The sequence below is a fragment of the Nicotiana tomentosiformis genome, chromosome 4, assembly GCF_000390325.3.
Source record: "Nicotiana tomentosiformis chromosome 4, ASM39032v3, whole genome shotgun sequence".
NCBI classification, from domain to species: domain Eukaryota; kingdom Viridiplantae; phylum Streptophyta; class Magnoliopsida; order Solanales; family Solanaceae; genus Nicotiana; species Nicotiana tomentosiformis.
Window position 1 is genome coordinate 6,247,295 of NC_090815.1, and position 5,418 is coordinate 6,252,712.

Here is a 5,418-nt window from a genome sequence, read left to right on the forward strand (position 1 = left end):
CTCCAAATTAAATTTCGGGCATACGCCCAAGTCCCAAATCACGATACGGAGCTACTCGAACTGTCAAAATACTGATCCAGGTCCGTTTGCTAAAAATGTTGACCAAAGTCAACTAAGTTGGGTTTTAAAGCTCTATTTCACATTTTAATCCATTTTTCATATGAAAACTTTCCGAAAATTTTTACGGACTGCGCACGCAAGTCGAGAAATAATAAATGATACTTTTCGAGGTCTTAAAATACATAATTACTTATTAAATTTAAAGATGATATTTTGGGTCATCACAATAACCATAACCCAAATCACACATCAATTTACATGGATATTACCACGACAACACAAAAAAATAGTTCATATTATAAATTTCCCATAGGCCACAACCAACTCTAAAGATACAGCAAAATTTATTAATTTCGTAGCAAATAGCCCAAGGTTCCACACAACGTATATAAAATATCGAAAACAAAAAGAAGGAAGGAAAAATAACTTGGCATAAGACACCACCTTCTTTAGTCTAAATTTTTGATAAATATATTAATATCTCCATTTAAACGTATTTAATTAATTATTTGCATACTGAAAAATCCATAATATAATTATTTTCAGGAAATATCAAATCAATAAATACACAAAATTCACCTAAAATTTCAAGTCGCAATCACACCAAATTATCATATAAATACAGACTCAACAAACAAAGAATGAGGCATGACAAATCAAAGATTTATTAAGTTTTAACAATTTTCCAATTTAATACATAAGGGTGTCTACGAAATTTTTTATCCGATATAGTTTGCACATATAAACCAAGTACGTACTCGTCACCTCGCGTACATGGTTTTTCGATTACACAATTTTCACATAAGACTCAATGCCTAGGGGAAATTCCCCCACTATAGGTTAGGTAAGATACTTACCTTTTGAATTTATGCCGATATTCTAAAATAACCTTTTTGCTTGAATTGACCTCCGGTACGCTCAAAACAAAGAGCTCCCTTTGAGATTCTCATGCATAGTATTATCATTGTTGCAAATAAAAATATATCCACCAACTGTTTCATTTCTTGGTAATGACTTTGATGCTGGCAATGCCTTGAACCTCTTTTCTACACCATTATTCTTATTCTCATCCTTATAATTACTCTCTCTTAATCTTGTTAGTATTATTTTTCTTCCCAAACTTATTCATAAAATAGTCAATTTCATCCTCATAACCATTTTTTCACTTTTCTTGATAACCCCTTTTGAATTCACCACAATATTTTTATTGTTATTGTTATTTTCACTACTACCCTTACTACTACTGTAACTGAAATTCAAAGGGTTTGTGTAAACCCCTTTATTGCTAAAGAGATTGTAATCTGAATTGAGATATTTTGATGGGATATTAGAACTAATAACAGAATTTATAAGCTCACCACCAACTCTAATATTAAAGTTTCTTCGTTCTTCAGGTTTTCTCTTTGATACATAATTGTTGCTCCAACTTGAATCATTTGAAGACAAATTTGCTCAGTTGGTTGTTTGTAAACGGCTTACCACTGAATTGGTAAAAAGATAATCGAGAATTCTCTATTTTTTTGTCACTTTTTCCTATACCCCAGATGATAGTTTTCTATAAAAAATTCAATCTTGGAGAAAAAGATGAAGGTTTTTCACAAATACCAAGAAGAGAAGTTGTTATAAAAATTGAATCTTGGAATAAAAGGTGAACTTTAGAGATGAACGGTATGAGAGGTTAAAGAAGAGAAATTTTATAGTATAAAGATTGAATCTTGGTCTATGTAGGAGTGCTTACTTTACTTACAGCCGAAGGATATGAGAGTTAGAGGGAGAATAAAATAGGGGGAGGTTGACGCGGTAGAGAAAATTTCGCAGAAATGGAGTTGGAGAGAAAACTTAGTCGAGGCTTAAAATCACATCAACAACGTTAAACACACGAATTTTGCATCGATTCACGCCTAATGTATTTTAAAACCTAAAATTTCTACATTTGATGCCGAAACCTATCAAATCAAGCCCGATTGACCTCAAATTTTGCACACAAAATATAATTGACATTACGGACCTACTCAAACTTTTGGAATTGAAATCCGATCCCGATATCAAAATGACCAAACTCCCGGTCATCCTTTCTAAAAATCTTTCATTTTCAAACTTTCGCCAAAATGCGTCAAACTGTCCTAGAGACTTTTAAATCCAAATTCGGACATACGCCTAAGTCCAAAATCACCACACGATGCTATTGGAATCATCAAAACTCTATTTCGGAGTCGTTTGCTCAAAAGTCAAACTCCGGTCAACTCTTTTCATTTAAGCTTCAAAAATATAAATTGTTCTTTCAATTTTAATTTTGAATCTTCCGAAATTCAAACTCGACCGCACACACAAGTCACAATACATATTACGAAGTTGCTTAGGACCTTAAGTCGTTGATGTCACGACCCAAAATTTCACCACATGTGTCGTGATGACACTTAGTCTCTAAGACTAGGTAAGCTGATTACAATTACATTTTGAGCCATTTTTTTGAACATATATAATTTAATACAAATGTCGAAACTAACAGCGAAAATATTCAAACAACCTCCCAAGACTGGTAATACTGAGTCACGAACTCTAACTGAGTACATGCAGTGATCCCAAGGATCGAATATACAATACTGTGCGAATAAGAGTGGACAGTACAATAAAAATAGAAAGAGTCCAAGGGACTGCGACGACCAAGCAGTCCTACCTTGAATCCTCGCGATCATACTCTAATCTATGTCCTAATCCGATATCTCCAATACCTGGCTCTGCACAAAAACATGCAGAAGTATAATATGAGTAGACCACGGTCGGTACTGTAATGACCCGACAGGTCGTTTTAAGAGTTATGGACCCGATCCCCTATTAACTGCTTCTTTCATATCTATTTATGCTATTGTGACTTTCCAGGAGGTTTCGTTTTGGTTTTTGGAGTGTTTTGGGACACTTAGTCCATAAATGAAAGTTTAAGCCTTAAGTTTTGGACCGTAGTCGGAACTATGTGAGGACGACTCAGGGACATGTCCGGATAGTGTTTTGGAGGTCCGTAGCTTATGTAGGCTTGAAATGGCAAAAGACAAATTTTTGGAGATTCGGACCGGCAGTGAAAATTTTGATATCGGTGTCGGATTCTGATTTTAAAAGTTGGAATAGGCCCTAATGTCGAATATGACTTGTATGCAAAATTTGAGATCAATCGGACGTGGTTTGATAGGTTTAGGCATCGGTTGTGGAAGTTCAAAACTTTCAAGTTCTTTAAGTTTGAATCGAAGGATGATTTATGATTTTAGCGTTGTTTGATGTGGTTTGAGGGCTCGACTAAGTTTGTATGGTGTTTAAGGATTGGTTGGTATATTTGGTTGAGGTCCCAGGGGCCTCGGATGAGTTTCGGGTGCTTAACGGGTGAAAGCTTGGACATAGAAGAATTTCTGTCATGGTGGTTTCTAGTGTTTATGCACCTGCATTGGGGAGTCCGTAGGTGCGGCCCCGCAGAAGCGAGGCTGGGATCGCAGGTGCGCCTTTAGGCCTGGGAGTCAATGGTCGAAGATGCGACGAGTGAGCCGCAGGAGCGGAGTCGCATCTGCAGAAGTGTACTCGCAGATGCGGAGATAAAAATGTCCCAGGGTTCCGCAGATGCAGTCGAGTAGATGCAGAAGCGCATCCACAGATGCGGACTTAGGTGCGCAGGTGAGAACTCTGGAGTTTTAATGAAAACTCGCAGGTGCAGAGTCCTAGCCACAGAAGCGGCACTGCAGGTGCGATGAAGAGGTCACAGGAGCGGGTTCGCTGGGTAGAAAAGAGAGAATTTCGAGGGCTTGATTCATTTCTTCATTTTTGGACTTGGGAGTTCGGAAATTGACGATTCTTTGAAGGATTTTCAGAGAGAGCTTTGGGATAACGATTCCTAACTCGTTTTTGGTTGTATTTCATAAATCTATTGTTATTTTCATCATTTAATTTCGAATTTGGATTGAAAAGTTGGGAAAATGGAGGAAAAGTTCTCTAACCAAATCTCTGAGTTTTGATTGGGATTTATACATCGGATTTGGTTATTTTTGGTACGAGTTAACTCGTGAGTGAACTCGTGTTCATATTTTGTGACTTTTACCCGATTTCGAGATGTGGGCCCGGGTCGACTTTTTAGGACGTATTTCGAAATTTTTATTAAATTTTGATTTCATTAATTAGATTAGTTTATTATAGTTGTATTTATGATATGTAATTATTTTTGGCTAGATTTGGACCATTCAGAGTCGGTTATTCATGGAAAAGGCATTATTACCGATTGATTGAGCTTGGTTCGAGGTAGGTGGCTTGCCTAACCTTGCGTGGGGTAAATTCCCTTAGGATTTGGTACTGTTTTGATATGTGAGCGCCGTGTACGTGAGGTGACGAGAACGTACACGGGCTAATTGTTGTAAAAACCCCGACTTATTTTACTGAGTAGTAATCTATTCTTCTTTTAAATTGAGTTATACCATTTAAATGAGTATTAGCATGTCTTCATTCTTATTTGAACTATCCTAATATGTGTAGCTATCCTGTTTAGTCTAATATCATATGTCTACATACTTTAGCTGCTTAATTGAACCCTGTGAAGCATGCCTAGTTGATTTTCTATTTTTCCTTAACTTGTACTTAGTCTAATTTGTAAGATTTCGTGTTGTAATTGTCGAGTTCTAATTGTTTGAGCTGCATATTTAATTTGGGACTACGGAACGATGTTCCGGTAGATCCCTCTGCCCTGCATATTTACTTTGGGACTACGGAATGGTATTCTGGTAGATCTCCCTACTCTGTATATTTACTTTGGGACTACAAAATAGTATTCCGGTAGATCCCCCTGCTCTGCATATTACTTTGGGGCTACAAAATGGTATTTTAGTAGATCCCCCTGCTCTGCATATTTACTTTGGGACTACGGAACGGTATTCCGGTAGATCCCCCCCTGTTCTGCATATTTAATTTGGGACTACGGAACGGTATTCCGGTAGACCCCCCTGCACATTTACGTTTGGGACTACGAGACGGTATCTCGGGAGATCCTCTATTGTATTTATGTGTACTGAGCTGTTACCTTCTATGAATTCTTTCTTGTTAAATTTCAGCACTTATTTTATGGCGATATTTCATTCTTTCCTTGCTTTATTATTATATATATACCAGTAGGGCCCTGACCTGACCTCGTCACTACTCGACCGAGGTTAGGCTTGGCACTTACTGGGTACCAATTGTGGTGTACTCATGCTACTCTCTGCACATGTCTTTTTTGTGTGCAGATCTAGGTGCTCCTTATCAGCCGCGCTATCAGTGAGCCGGGACAAATTTGGAGACTTCAAGGTATATCTGTCGCGTCCGCAGACCTCGGAGTCCCCTTCTATTCTTCCC

The 5,418-nt window shown here is 37.5% G+C and overlaps 1 pseudogene; it reads right to left on the reverse strand.

Annotated features, from left to right (window-relative positions):
• Positions 1 to 750: 750 nt before the first annotated feature.
• LOC117274390 (DCD domain-containing protein NRP-B-like) lies at positions 751 to 2,525 on the reverse strand (annotated as a pseudogene).
• Between the last annotated feature and the right edge of the window lie 2,893 nt (positions 2,526 to 5,418).